This window comes from Triticum dicoccoides, chromosome 3B (genome assembly GCF_002162155.2).
Source record: "Triticum dicoccoides isolate Atlit2015 ecotype Zavitan chromosome 3B, WEW_v2.0, whole genome shotgun sequence".
Taxonomy (NCBI): Eukaryota; Viridiplantae; Streptophyta; class Magnoliopsida; order Poales; family Poaceae; genus Triticum; species Triticum dicoccoides.
In genome coordinates, this window is record NC_041385.1 from 568,784,793 (window position 1) to 568,800,472 (window position 15,680).

Below are 15,680 nucleotides of genomic sequence, written 5' to 3' on the forward strand. Positions count from 1 at the left end.
GCGTCGCTCGTGGTCGCCGGTGCGCTGCCTCTTTGTCTTTGGTTGGGTCGCTGGTGGGTTCAGGGATGGCTGTGTTGGAGTCGCCGGCGTCCTCCCCTTCGGCGGCTTCCCTCCCTGGCTCGCCTTCGGCCGTGGTTCCCGCTCCCTCGGTGGCGGCGGCGCCGGTGCCAACCCTAGATCTGGGATCGGGGTTGGCGCTGGTGCCCCGGGCTGGGCCGCGGGCCCCTTCGGTTGCTGCTGGGCCATATGGGCTTGTTTCGGTTCCTTCGTTGGCTTCCCCTTCTGACCCCCCCCCTTCTTTCTGTGGCTCCTGGGCCGCGGTTGGCCCAGATTTCACCCTATCCCCCCTCGGCCCACCTTGGCGAGCCCGTGTTGGGGAACGTAGCAGAAATTCAAAAAAATTTCCTACGAATCACCAAGATCTATCTATGGAGAAACCAGCAACGAGTAGAAAGAGAGTGCATCTACATACCCTTGTAGATCGCTAAGCGGAAGCGTTCAAGTGAACGGGGGTGATGGAGTCGTACTCGTCGTGATTCAGATCACCGATGATCCTAGTGCCGAACGGACGGCACCTCCGCGTTCAACACACGTACAGCTCGACGATGTCTCCCACGCCTTGATCCAGCAAGGAGAGAGGGAGAGGTTGAGGAAGACTCCATCCAGCAGCAGCACAACGGCATGGTGGTGATGGAGGAGCGTGGGAATCCTGCAGGGCTTCGCCAAGCACCTACGGGAGAGGAGGAGGTGTCACGGGAGGGAGGGAGGCGCCAAGGGCTCAGGTATGGATGCCCTCCCTCCCCTCCACTATATATAGGGGCAGGGGAGAGGGGGGAGGCGCAGCCTTGCCCCTTCCTCCAAGAAAGGGGTGCGGCTAAGAGGGGGGGAGGAGTCCATCCTCCCCAAGGCACCTCGGAGGTGCCTTCCCCCTTTAGGACTCTCCCCTTTTTCCTATATCTTGGCGCATGGGCCTCTAGGGGCTGGTGCCCTTGGCCCATGTAGGCCAAGGCGCACCCCCCTCAGCCCATGTGGCCCCCCCGGGCAGGTGGCCCCACCCGGTGGGCCCCCGGGACCCTTCCGGTGGTCCCGGTACAATACCGATGACCCCGAAACTTGTCCCGATGGCCAAAACAGGACTTCCTATATATAAATCTTTACCTCCGGACCATTCCGGAACTCCTCGTGACGTCCGGGATCTCATCCGGGACTCCGAACAACATTCGGTAATCACATACAAGCTTCCTTTATAACCCTAGCGTCATCGAACCTTAAGTGTGTAGACCCTACGGGTTCGGGAGACATGCAGACATGACCGAGATGTTCTCCGGTCAATAACCAACAGCGGGATCTGGATACCCATGTTGGCTCCCACATGTTCCACGATGATCTCATCGGATGAACCACGATGTCAAGGACTCAATCGATCCCGTATACAATTCCCTTTGTCTAGCGGTATGGTACTTGCCCGAGATTCGATCGTCGGTATACCGATACCTTGTTCAATCTCGTTACCGGCAAGTCTCTTTACTTGTTCCGTAACACATCATCCCGTGATCAACCCCTTGGTCACATTGTGCACATTATGATGATGTCCTACCGAGTGCGCCTAGAGATACCTCTCCGTTTACACGGAGTGACAAAATCCCAATCTCGATTCGTGCCAACCCAACAGACACTTTCAGAGATACCCGTAGTGTACCTTTATAGCCACCCAGTTACGTTGTGACGTTTGGCACACCCAAAGCACTCCTACGGTATCCGGGAGTTGCACAATCTCATGGTCTAAGGAAATGATACTTGACATTAGAAAAGCTTTAGCATACGAACTACATGATCTTGTGCTAGGCTTAGGATTGGGTCTTGTCCATCACATCATTCTCCTAATGATGTGATCCCGTTATCAACGACATCCAATGTCCATGGTCAGGAAACCGTAACCATCTATTGATTAACGAGCTAGTCAACTAGAGGCTTACTAGGGACATGGTGTTGTCTATGTATCCACACATGTATCTGAGTTTCCTATCAATACAATTCTAGCATGGATAATAAACGATTATCATGAACAAGGAAATATAATAATAATCAATTTATTATTGCCTCTAGGGCATATTTCCAACAGTCTCCCACTTGCACTAGAGTCAATAATCTAGTTCACATCGATATGTGATTAACAGTCAAGGTCACATCCCCATATGACTAACACCCAAAGAGTTTACTAGAGTCAATAATCTAGTTCACATTTACCATGTGATTAACACTCGATGAGTTCTGGGTTTGATCATGTAATGCTTGTGAGAGAGGTTATAGTCAACGGGTCTGAACCTTTCAGATCCGTGTGTGCTTTACAAATCTCTATGTCATCTCCTAGATGCAGCTACCACGTTCTATTTGGAGCTATTCCAAATAACTGTTCTACTTGGAGCTATTCTAAATTGTTGCTCCATTATACGTATCCGGTATCTCTACTCAGAGCTATCCGGATAGGTGTTAAGCTTGCATCGACGTAACGCTTTACGACGAACTCTTTTACCACCTCCATAATTGAGAAAATTCCTTAGTCCACTAGTTACTAAGGATAACTTTGACCGCTGTCCTGTGATCCATTCTTGGATCACTCTTGTACCCCTTGACTGACTCATGGTAAAGCACACTTCAGGTGCGGTATACAGCATAGCATACTGTAGAGCCTATGTCTTAAGCATAGGGGACGACCTTCGTTCCTTTCTCTCTATTCTGCCATGGTCGAGCTTTAAGTCTTAACTTCATACCTTACAACTCAGGCAAGAACTCCTTCTTTGACTGATCCATCTTGAACACCTTCAAGATCACGTCAAGGCATGTGCTCATTTGAAAGTACTATTAAGCGTTTTGATCTATCCTTATAGATCTTGATGCTCAATGTTCAAGTAGCTTAATCCAGGCTTTCCATTGAAAAACACCTTTCAAATAACCCTATATGCTTTTCAGAAATTCTACATCATTTCTGATCAACAATATGTCAACAACATATACTCATCAGAAATTCTATAGTGCTCCCACTCACTTCTTTGGAAATACAAGTTTCTCATAAACTTTGTATACACCCAAAATCTTTGATCATCATCAAAGCATACATTCCAACTCCGAGATGCTCACTCCAGTCCTCAGAAGGATTGCTGGAGCTTTGCATACTTATTAGCATATTTCAGGATAGACAAAACCTTCCGGTTGTATCACATACAACCTTTCCTCAAGAATCATCGAGGAAACAATGTTTTGACATCCTATCTGCAAGATTTCATAAATAATGCAGTAATTGCTAATATAATTCCAACAGACTCTTAGCATCGCTACGAGTGAGAAAGTCTCATCGTAGTCAACTCCTTGAACTTGTCGAAAAACATCTTAACGACAAGTCGAGCTTTCTCAATGGTGACACTTACCATCATTGTCTGTCTTCCTTTCAAAATCCATATGTACCTAACAGCCTTACGACCATCAAGTAGTTCTACCAAAGTCTACACTTTGTTTTCATACATGGATCCTCTCTCGGGTTTTATGGCCTTGAGCCATTTATCGGAATCCGGGCCCACCATCGCTTCTCCATAGCTCGTAGGTTCATTGTTGTCTAGCAACATGACTTCCAAGACAGGATTACGTACCACTCTGAAGAAGTACGCATCCTTGTCATCCCACGAGGTTTGGTAGTGACTCGATCCGAAGTTTCATGATCACTATCATAAGCTTCCACTTCAGTTGGTGTACGTGCCACAGGAACAACTTCCTGTGCCCTGCTACACACTTGTTGAAGTGACGGTTCAATAACCTCATCAAGTCTCCACCATCCTCCCACTCAACCCTTTCGAGAGAAACTTTTCCTCGAGAAAGGACCCGATTCTAGAAACAATCCATATTGCTTTCGGATCTGAATTAGGAGGTATACCCAACTGTTTTGGGTTTCCTATGAAGATGCATTTTATCCGCTTTGGGTTCGAGCTTATCAACCTGAAACTTTTTCATATAAGCGTCGCAGCCCCAAACTTTCAAGAAACGGCAACTTAGGTTTCTCCAAACCATAGTTCATACGGTGTCGTCTCAACGAAATTATGTGGTGCCCTATTTAAAGTGAATGTGGTTGTCTCTAATGCCTAACCCATGAACGATAGTGGTAACTCGATAAGAGACATCATGGTATGCACCATATCCAATAGGGTGCAACTATGACGTTTGGACACACCATCACACTATGGTGTTCCAGGCTGTATTAGTTGTGAAACTATTTCCACAATGTCTTAATTCTGTGCCAAACTCGTAATTCAGATATTCATCTCTATGATCATATCATAGATATTTTATCCTCTTGTCACGACGATCTTTCAACTTCACACTGAAATTACTTGAACCTTTCAATAATTCAGACTCGTGATTCATCAAGTAAATATACTCAACATCTACTCGAATCATCTGTGAAGTAAGAACATAACGATATTCACTGCATGCCTCAGCACTCATTGGACTGCACACATCAAAATGTGTTACTTCCAACAAGTTGCTATCTTGTTCCATCTTACTGAAAACGAGGCTTTTCAGTCATCTTGCCCATGTGGTATGATTTGCATGTCCCAAGTGATTCAAAATCAAGTGAGTCAAAATGGTCCATTTGCATGGAGTTTCTTCATGCATATACACCAATAGACATGGTTCGCATGTCTCAAACTTTTCAAAAATGAGTGAGTCCAAAGATCCATCAACATGGAGCTTCTTCATGCGTTTTAAACCAATATGACTTACATGGCAGTGCCACAAGTAGGTGGTACCATCATTACTATCTTTTGGCATGAACATGTGTATCACTACGATCGAGATTTAATAAACCATTCATTTTAGGTGTAAGACCATTGAAGGTATTATTCAAATAAACAGAGTAACCATTATTCTCCTTAAATGAATAACCGTATTGCGATAGACGTAATCCAATCATGTCTATGCTCAACGCAAACACCAAATAACAATTATTTAGGTTTAACACCAATCTCTTTGGTAGAGGGAGCGTGCGATGCTTGATCATATCAAGCTTGGAAAAACTTCCAACACATATCGTCAGCTCACCTTTAGCTAGTCTCCGTTTATTCCGTAGCCTTTTGTTTCGAGTTACTAACACTTAGCAACCGAACCGGTATCTAATACCCTGGTGCTACTAGGAGTACTAGAAAAGTACACATTAACACAATGTATATCCAATATACTTCTATCGACCTTGCCAGCCTTCTTATCTACCAAGTATCTAGGGTAATTCTGCTCTAGTGGTTGTTCCCCTTATTACAGAAGCACTTAGTCTCGGGTTTGGGTTTTACCTTGGGTTTCTTCACTAGAGCAGCAGCTGATTTGCCGTTTCATGAAGTATCCCTTCTTGCCCTTGCCCTTCTTGAAACTAGTGGTTTCACCAACCATCAACAATTGATGCTCCTTCTTGATTTCTACTTTCGCGGTGTCAAACATCGCGAATACCTCAAGGATCATCATATCTATCCCTGATATGTTATAGTTCATCACGAAGCTCTAACATCTTGGTGGCAATGACTTTGGAGAACCATCACTGTCTTATCTGGAAGATCAACTCCCACTCGATTCAAATGATTGTTGTACTCAGACAATCTGAGCACAAGCTCAACAATTTGAGCTTTTCTCCTTAGTTTGCAGGTTAAGAAAGTCATCGGAGGTCTTATACCTCTTGACACGGGCACGAGCCTGAAATCCCAATTTCAGCCCTCAAAACATCTCATATGTTTCGCGATGTTTCAAAAACGTCTTTGGTGCCTCAACTCTAAACCGTTTAACTGAACTATCACGTAATTATCAAAACGTGTATGTCAGATGTTCGTAACAACCACAGACAACGTTCGAGGTTCAGCACACTGAGCGGTGCATTAAGGACATAAGCCTTCTATGAAGCAATGAGGACAATCCTCAGTTTACGGACCTAGTCCGCATAATTGCTACTATCAACTTTCAACTAATTTTTTTCTCTAGGAACATATCTAAACAGTAGAACTATAGCGTGAGCTACGACATAATTTGCAAAAACATTTTGACTATGTTCAGGATAATTAAGTTCATCTTATGAACTCCCACTCAGATAGACATCCCTCTAGTCATCTAAGTGATTACATGATCCGAGTCAAACTAGGCCGTGTCCGATCATCACGTGAGACGGACTAGTCATCATCGGTGGACATCTTCATGTTGATCGTATCTTCTATACGACTCATGCTCGACCTTTCGGTCTCCGTGTTCCGAGGCCATGTCTGTACATGCTAGGCTCGTCAAGTTAACCCTAAGTGTTTCGCGTGTGTTCCGAGGACATGTCTGTACATGCTAGGCTCGTCAACACCCGTTGTATTTGAACGTCTGAATAAAACACCCGATCATCACATGATGTTTTGAAACAGCGAACTGTCGGAACGGTGCACAGTTAGGGGAGAACACTTCTTGAAATTGTTGTAAGGGATCATCTTATTTACTACCGTCGTTCTAAGCAAATAAGATGTATAAACATGATAAACATCACATGCAATCAAATAGTGACATGATATGGCCATCATCACTTTGCTCCTTTTGATCTCCATCTTCGGGGCTCCATGATCATCATCGTCACCGGCATGACACCATGATCTCCATCATCATGATCTCCATCATCGTGTCTTCATGAAGTTGCCTCGCCAACTATTACTTCTACTACTATGGCTAACGGTTAGCAATAAAGTAAAGTAATTACATGACGTTTAAGTTGACACGCAGGTCACAAATAAATAAAGACAACTCCTATGGCTCCTGCCGGTTGTCATACTCATCGACATGCAAGTCGTGATTCCTATTACAAGAACATGATCAATCTCATACATCACATATATCATTCATCACATCCTTTTTGGCCATATCACATCACATAGCATACCCTGCAAAAACAAGTTAGACGTCCTCTAATTGTTGTTTGCATGTTTTACGTGGCTGCTATGGGTTTCTAGCAAGAACGTTTCTTACCTACGCATGAACCACAACGTGATATGCCAATTGCTATTTACCCTTCATAAGGACCCTTTTCATCGAATCCGATCCGACTAAAGTGGGAGAGACAGACGCCCGCCAGCCACCTTATGCAACTAGTGCATGTTTGTCGGTGGAACCGGTCTCACGTAAGCGTACGTGTAAGGTTGGTCCGGGCCGCTTCATCCCACGATGCCGCCGAATCAAGATAAGACTAGTAACGGCAAGCATATTGAACAATATCGACGCCCACAACTACTTTGTGTTCTACTCGTGCAAAGAATCTACGCAATAGACCTAGCTCATGATGCCACTGTTGGGGAACGTAGCAGAAATTCAAAAAAATTTCCTACGAATCACCAAGATCTATCTATGGAGAAACCAGCAACGAGTAGAAAGAGAGTGCATCTACATACCCTTGTAGATCGCTAAGCGGAAGCGTTCAAGTGAACGGGGTTGATGGAGTCGTACTCGTCGTGATTCAGATCACCGATGATCCTAGTGCCGAACGGACGGCACCTCCGCGTTCAACACACGTACAGCTCGACGATGTCTCCCACGCCTTGATCCAGCAAGGAGAGAGGGAGAGGTTGAGGAAGACTCCATCCAGCAGCAGCACAACGGCATGGTGGTGATGGAGGAGCGTGGGAATCCTGCAGGGCTTCGCCAAGCACCTACGGGAGAGGAGGAGGTGTCACGGGAGGGAGGGAGGCGCCAAGGGCTCAGGTATGGATGCCCTCCCTCCCCTCCACTATATATAGGGGCAGGGGAGAGGGGGGAGGCGCAGCCTTGCCCCTTCCTCCAAGAAAGGGGTGCGGCTAAGAGGGGGGGAGGAGTCCATCCTCCCCAAGGCACCTCGGAGGTGCCTTCCCCCTTTAGGACTCTCCCCTTTTTCCTATATCTTGGCGCATGGGCCTCTAGGGGCTGGTGCCCTTGGCCCATGTAGGCCAAGGCGCACCCCCCTCAGCCCATGTGGCCCCCCCGGGCAGGTGGCCCCACCCGGTGGGCCCCCGGGACCCTTCCGGTGGTCCCGGTACAATACCGATGACCCCGAAACTTGTCCCGATGGCCAAAACAGGACTTCCTATATATAAATCTTTACCTCCGGACCATTCCGGAACTCCTCGTGACGTCCGGGATCTCATCCGGGACTCCGAACAACATTCGGTAATCACATACAAGCTTCCTTTATAACCCTAGCGTCATCGAACCTTAAGTGTGTAGACCCTACGGGTTCGGGAGACATGCAGACATGACCGAGATGTTCTCCGGTCAATAACCAACAGCGGGATCTGGATACCCATGTTGGCTCCCACATGTTCCACGATGATCTCATCGGATGAACCACGATGTCAAGGACTCAATCGATCCCGTATACAATTCCCTTTGTCTAGCGGTATGGTACTTGCCCGAGATTCGATCGTCGGTATACCGATACCTTGTTCAATCTCGTTACCGGCAAGTCTCTTTACTTGTTCCGTAACACATCATCCCGTGATCAACCCCTTGGTCACATTGTGCACATTATGATGATGTCCTACCGAGTGCGCCTAGAGATACCTCTCCGTTTACACGGAGTGACAAAATCCCAATCTCGATTCGTGCCAACCCAACAGACACTTTCAGAGATACCCGTAGTGTACCTTTATAGCCACCCAGTTACGTTGTGACGTTTGGCACACCCAAAGCACTCCTACGGTATCCGGGAGTTGCACAATCTCATGGTCTAAGGAAATGATACTTGACATTAGAAAAGCTTTAGCATACGAACTACATGATCTTGTGCTAGGCTTAGGATTGGGTCTTGTCCATCACATCATTCTCCTAATGATGTGATCCCGTTATCAACGACATCCAATGTCCATGGTCAGGAAACCGTAACCATCTATTGATTAACGAGCTAGTCAACTAGAGGCTTACTAGGGACATGGTGTTGTCTATGTATCCACACATGTATCTGAGTTTCCTATCAATACAATTCTAGCATGGATAATAAACGATTATCATGAACAAGGAAATATAATAATAATCAATTTATTATTGCCTCTAGGGCATATTTCCAACAGCCCGGCCTAGCTAGCTCTGGATATTTATGGGTTCAGAAGGGAGCGGCTCCCCCTTTTCTAGGGTTTCCTGCTTCCTCCTCTGACTTGCGTCGGCGCCGGCTCCCCATCCGTTGTTTCGTCAGATCTACTCCTCCACCTCCCCTCCTCCTTCCCTTCACGACGGTGGCCGCGATGGATCGCTCCCGCGGGTCCTCTTGTGAGGCAGTCTCCGGCCATAAGCGGGGGCGTGATGGATCTGGTGACGCCGCCGCGGATCTGGAGTACGAGGCTTCGCTCCGGGCCAAGCTCCATGCTTCGCTCACTCCGGGTGCGGGGCTGCGGCGGAGGCGGCTGGTGCGTCCCCTCGTGGTTCTGGGTCTGGGTCGGCGGTCCCTCCGCCTCCTACTTCTAGTGCTCCGGTGACTGCGGTCGATCCCTGGGAGCAGGCGGCGCTGGGGAGTCGGGAGGGTTCCTCAGGTCCGTCCTCGTCGCCCCCTTCGCTGGTCCTCCGGGGTGGCGGGCCACCGTGGGCACCGGCGGTGGTTGGTGGTGGCCCGTCTCGCTTCGTTCCCCATGGTGCGCCGGGGGCCCCTGCTCGGCGTCCTTTTAGGAGTGCTGCGGGGCGTGGCGCCGGTGCTAGTGCTGGTGCTCCTAGTGATGGAATCCTCCCTCCTCCTTCCTCTCGCGGCGCTGGTCGCATCCCCCCTCATTCCCAGGTCTCCAATCCTATCCTCACTTGCTTCGCGTGGCATCGTCCTGGCCACTTCCAGTCCTGTTGTGAAACCCCCCCTTTTTGCCTCATCTGTAGGGAGGACGGCCATCTCACAGTGGATTGTCAAAACCGTGTCAAACCTCCCTCCTTCGTTCTCTATGGTGTCGGCCTTCCTGGCTGTTCTTTCTTTGCCCTTGATAGGGAGGTCCCTGTAGCTGCTCCTATCCCCTCGCTTTCCAATGTGGGTGTCATTTCTATTCAGGACAAGCACATTTCCTCCCAGGTCCTTCTTGATGAACTTTGGCTGTGGGATGAAGGCGGGTGGGATTGGCAGATTCGCCAGTTATCTGATTTTGAGTTTGCTGCCACATTTCCCTCTAAAGAGAGCCTTCGCATGATTTCCTCCTGTACCAGCTTCACGCTCCCTCTGAATAAGCTAGTGGTATCGGTTAAAGCTGCCTCCAATGGGTCTAAGGCCATCTCCTCGCTATCTGATGTATGGGTGCTAGTGGATGATGTTCCTCCTAATATGCGCACTCCGGCCTTCCTGATGGCTTTTGGGGTGCTCCTCGGCAAGCCCATCGAGGTTGACCAAGCCTTGCTGTCTGTTCTTGGTCCAGCTCGTCTTCGGGTCTGGTGTGTTGACCCTAGTTGCATATGTGGTGCTGTGGACGTCTTCCCGGTGGCGGGTGGCTTCCGGCTTCGGGTCCAGGTGGAGGGTGCTCCTGGCCCGGCCTCGCCTCCCCCCTCCTCCGCCTCCAGCCCCCGACAATGATGACAAGAGCAAGGATGGTGATGGATGCCCTGACGACTCGATGCATGGCACGGGCCCTCGCTTTACCCAGTCTGGATGGGATGGGATGACTCCTGAAGATCAAGAGCTGATGAAGGATTGTGCTCCGGCGAGCGGTGGGGCACAGGCCTCCTTGCCTGGTATGGGTGGTGGGGTCGCGGCCTCTGCTGGGACGAAGGGCACCCCCCTGTCGGTGGCGTGCTCTAATATTCCTGCTCGCCCCACCTCCCCTTCGCTTTCAGGCATTGAGGATCTGCCTCCGGTTGGCCCGTCGGCGTCTAAGAAGAGGAAGAAATTGTCGGTGAAAAAGTTCTTGGCTAAGAGCAGGGCGTCCGGGGATTCCAGGCAGTCTGCGGCTGGGCTGTGCCGCCGGTTGGAGGTGGAGCTGGGTGCGGCTTCGGGCCCGTCCTCGCCGGCTGCTTCCCCCAGCCGGGCTCCCCCGGTGCCAGTGCGTTCTCCTGCCTCTACTGCTCGCAAGAGTGGTCGGGTCTCCAACAGCGGCGAGCGTGTGGCTGACCGGGCAGCCCGGCGCGCGGCGGCGCGGGATCTCCCTCCTTCAGGTTCGCACCCAGCTTCGTCCTCTCCCTCTCCTAAGGACCTGTCTCCTGTTCGTTTAGTTTTGCCGTCTCAGTCAGATGAGCAGCTGTTTAAGATTTTAGATGATGTAGGGATTTGCTTAGATTCCAGCTTGGGTTCCCCTTCTTCCTTACTTAATGTGATTAGGGCTAACGAGCTAGCGCAGGCTGACATTGCTAAAGCCAAGGAGGCTGGGGTTGGTGTATCTGCTCCTCTGGTTGTGGCCGGGGGAGCTGTGGGAGAGGCTGACAGGTGTGAGGTTTCTCCGGTTCAGAAACATGGGGCTGGGAAGCGCGCTAAACCCTGCAAGGCTCCGTGCAGGTCGAGCCTTAGAATTAAAAACCTCTCCTTCAGATGAAGGCCTTATTTTGGAATATCAGAGGTTTCTGCGCTAGGGGGCGCAGGGATCAACTCAAAGACCTGGTGCGGTCTGAAAATGTTGATTTTATTGGCCTTATTGAGACCCTCAAACCTTCCTTCTCCCCGAGTGAACTTTGGGCTGTTACTGAGATAGATAGATTCAATTGGAATTTTGTGGCCTCTGTTGGGCAGTCGGGCGGTTTTCTTCTGGGCACTAATATTAATGTATTTGATTTTGTTGCTTTTGACCATGGTATTTACTAGGCTAGCACGGTGGTTTCTCATCGTCCCCTCAATTCTCTTCTCGAGATCATGGTGGTTTATGGCCCGGCAGACCACTCTCTCTCCTACAATTTCTTGGACGAGATTTATAATAAAATCGATTCCTGCCAGCTTCCCCTTTTGATTGTGGGTGATTTTAACCTGTTAAGATATCCCTCTGATAAGATCTCCTCTAATTTCTCTTGGGCTCTGGCTGAGACCTTCAACGCTTTCATCAGGGATACGGCCATTCGTGAAATTCCTAGGGTTGGGGTCCGCTTCACCTGGACTAATCGTCAAGCTTCCCCCATCCGCTCAGTTCTTGATAGGGTCTTTCTGTGCCCTGGCTGGGATGCTTTATTCCCCCGGGCTTGTCTTCGTGCCCTTCCCATTGTTGGTTCTGATCACGCCCCCCCCCCCTCATCCTTGACGATGGGTCTCGTTCAGTTGGCTGCCATAGCCTTCAATTCGATGCGTCTTGGCTCTTAGTGGAGGGTTTCTCCACCTTGTTGGCTCAGAAGATCACGGCCTTTCTTTCCTCTCCTCGTCGTTCTTTCGGTCCAATGTATGATTGGCATCAAGTTTCCTACTGCCTGCATAAATTTCTTAGAGGATGGTCTAAAAATCACTTTGCTGAGTCAAGGCGTGACAAAGCGAGGTTGGTTGCCCAAATTGGCAATCTCGATAATCGTGCGGATACTTCTGGTCTCTCCGAGGCCGAATGGCAGCTCCGGTACGGTCTAGAAAAAGCGCTCTTGGATATTCACCGGCAGGAGGAAGTCTATTGGAAACAAAGAGGCACGATTAACTGGACCCTTAAGGGCGATTCGCCCACTGCCTATTTCTTCGCCATTGCAAATGGTAGACGTCGTAGATGCTTAATCGATAGCCCGCTGATCGATGGTGTTAGGGTTTCTGACCCTTCGGTCATTCTTCGCCATGTGGTCCTATTTTTCTCTAACTTGTTAGCGGCTAAACCTGCGCTGGGCTTTAAGCTTGCTCCGGCCTTCTGGTCTCCCCCTGAGCAGTTGTCGCGCTGACAATGATATCCTGCTATCCCCCCTTCTAAAGAGGAAATCTTCGATATGATCCGGACCGCTAACTCTAATGCGGCTTCAGGCCCTGACGGTTTCTCCATTCCTTTCTTCAGGCATTTTTGGCCTCAGTTAAAAGGCCTTATTAAAGCAATTATCCAAGGATTTTGGCTGGGCACTGTCGATATCTTGAGGCTCAATTACGCGGTCCTCACCCTTATCCCTAAAATTAAAGGTGCTGACTTGATTTCGCAATTTCGGCCCATTACTCTGATTAACAACTTCGCGAAGATGCCAGCTAAAGGCATGGCCAATAAAATTTCCCCGATAGCTCATCGGGTCATTAGCCCTTTCCAATCTGCTTTCATTAAAGGGAGATTCATCTTGGATGGGGTGCTCTGCCTGCATGAGATAATTCACGATCTAGGAATTAGGGGGACCAAGGCTGTGGTCCTTAAGCTTGATTTTGAGAAGGCTTATGACTCGGTGAGTTGGGTTTTTCTTCGGCAAGTCTTACTGGCAAAGGGCTTCGAGGGTCCGGTGATGCATCGGCTGGTGCAACTTGTGGCTGGTGGGCACACGGCTATGGTGGTGAATGGCCAAACTAGTGAGTTTTTTGCTAATGGTAGGGGCCTTAGACAAGGGGATCCGGTGTCCCCTTTGCTTTTCAATTTTGTGGCCGATGCTTTATCTCGTATCCTCTCTCGTGCCGCGTTGGCTGGGCATATTTCCCCGGTGAGCTCTCACCTTATTCCTCATGGCATTACTCATCTTCAATATGCGGACGACACCATCATTATGGTGGAGCTCAATGAGACCAGTCTCACTAATCTGAAATTTCTTCTGCTCTGCTTCGAAGCTCTTTCGGGACTTAAAATTAATTTTTCCAAGAGTGAGGTCATTGTGACTGGGGTTTCGGATTCGGATGCTCAACGGGTGGCTCACCTTCTAAACTGCTCCCTTGGCTCTTACCCTCTCAAATATTTGGGCTTACCTATTTCTCCGTTTAAACTCTTGGCAAAAGACTTTTCCCCGGTGGTAGCGAAAGTTGGCAATAGAGTCCTTCCTTGGAGAGGACGGTATAACTCGCAGGCGAGCAAGGTTGCCCTTACCAATTCGTGCCTCTCTTCTCTCCCGATGTTCCTTATGGGTTTCTACCTTCTGTCTGGCTGAATTCATTCTGGCTTCGACAAGCATAGGGGTGCCTTTTACTGGAACTCTGTCGACAATAAACGCAAATATAGGTTGGTCAGATAGAACATCATTTGCCGCCCTAAGGACAAGGGTGGTCTTGGCATTATTAATACGAGAGTTATGAACAATTGCCTTTTGATAAAATGGTGGTGGAAGATAATGTCTCTTGAGGAGCGCCCAATCTGGTTATCGATTCTCAAATCTAAATATTTCCCCTCCTCGAGCCCTATGTTCGCCTCAGCTTCTGGTGGTTCTCAATTTTGGCGTCAGCTGGTCAAAGTGCAGCCGATTTTCCGGTCCCTTGTCAAATTTGTTGTCAGGAATGGTAAGTCCACTCGGTTTTGGTTAGACTGGTGGGTCGGGGACACCTCGCTTGCGGTTGCCTTTCCGTCCCTGTCCTATTGTGCTGATCCCGAGATCTCTATCTTTGAGCTCTCGGCACAGGGTTGGGTTTTGGATTTCCGGCGCTCTCTTTCCCCTGTAGAGTTGGAAGACTGGCAGCGCCTTACTGCTTGCTTCCCCCTGCTCTCGGAGGAAGAGGATTCCGTGGTTTGGCCCCTTTCCTCTTCGGGGCGCTTCTCTGTTAAGTCGGCTTACTCTAAGCTTATTTCCGGTGGCCGCCCTACGAAATTTAAGGATATTTGGTTAGCATGAATCCCCCCTAAAATTAAAATCTTTTTATGGCAAGCTGTCCGCTGTAAGCTTCCGGCGTCTGATCAAATTAAGAAGAGGCATGGGCCGGGCTCTGATAGGTGCGTTCTTTGTGGGGCTCTTGAGAACACTGAGCATATTTTCTTCCATTGCTCCTTAGCGAAACTCATGTGGAGCTGCATCAGACTTTGGCTTCAGGTTAATTGGACTCCCTCCTCCTTTGAGGACCTGAGGCAATATACTAATTCCTTATCTGGCCAGTCCAAGAGGGTCTTCTTAGTGGGCTGGGGTGCGATCGGGTGGTCGTTGTGGACTACTAGGAACAAGTTCTCGATTGAACACATTTTTCCGGCTAACCCTGTCAGTTGCTTATTTAAAGCCAATGTCTTTTTGCAGCAGTGGAGATCGTTGACTAAGGAAGGGGGCCGTCAGGCGTTCGACGTCATGCTATCCAAAATGAAATCTATGGCGTCTTCCCTACTTCCGCGCTCTTCGAGGACGGCTTCCTAACTACTTGGCTGGCTTTCCTTATTTTGCTGGCCTGCGTGCCATGTTAGGCTGGAGGCCTTGTATTGCTACCTATGTGTTGTGGCCTTAAAACCTGTATGCTGTGTGGTTCTGGTGGTATAACTCTGCCTAGTGGCTTTATCTATAAAGTCGGGCTAACGCCTTTTCTCTAAAAAAAAGAACACAAGACTTACGCGACTCAACATGTACTTGAGTACGTGGTTAGGAGGACTCTGATATCCACAGCCCACCGGAGTCCAAGTTCTTTAGAGGAGCGCTTGAAGACATTGCGCCACCAAAGGGATCCAGAGGAGCGAGCAATCGAGGAGTAGATCTAGGATAATATTTCTAGGCAACATTAATCCAAGGAATGCCAACTTTTTTTAGAATTCGGAGGGGTGCTTCATAAGGAAGGCATCAGTTTGAACAAAAAGGTCCACAATGTCGAGGCCCTGACATGAATTTTCCTCAACTCTTATCTAGAGCATGTGTAAAAGTACATGATAGGCCCTACCCAAAGA